Source organism: Nanorana parkeri, unplaced genomic scaffold (assembly GCF_000935625.1).
Source record: "Nanorana parkeri isolate BGI_ZX_2015 unplaced genomic scaffold, ASM93562v1 scaffold1095, whole genome shotgun sequence".
In the NCBI taxonomy this organism is placed as follows: domain Eukaryota; kingdom Metazoa; phylum Chordata; class Amphibia; order Anura; family Dicroglossidae; genus Nanorana; species Nanorana parkeri.
In genome coordinates this window covers 475,162-475,704 of record NW_017307363.1, presented here as the reverse complement: position 1 = coordinate 475,704, position 543 = coordinate 475,162, and positions in this window count along the sequence as shown.

The following is a 543-nucleotide window of genomic DNA, read 5'->3' as shown; positions in this document are numbered from 1 at the left end:
GTTAGGCCTGACCAACATGGATGAAGATCAGTCATGCTACTAAAATCTTATGTGAATCATTGTGGATGTCCAAGAATTGACCACTAACTGATGGAACAATGGGCTGCAAATGGTGTAAACGACATGGCTACATGTAAAAGCAATTGTACACTTGTGTGTAATTAATTGTGGTTTTGTGCTACTGTGTAGTTTACATCATAGGAAGACCATCGTTCCATCAGTTAGTGACTGACTTGTGGTCATCCATGATGAATCTCAGGGGATTTTTAGTAGCACAACTGGATTGCTGAGGATCATATTCAGTATGTTGATTAGTTCTCATTTTGTCTGTATTTGGTAATTTTCTGTTATGAATAACCGATCTTCTTCCTATGGCCAAGCCAGTTAGGACTTTCCTGGCCTATGGAAGCTGGCCACCCACTGCTTGTATAAGGGCATCATTGTGTTTTCACTGAAGGACTCCACAAAGCACTGTTTGTACCTAAAATCAGGGCCGTCTTTAATATTGATTGGACCCTGGGCAAACATTTTCTATGGCCCCCG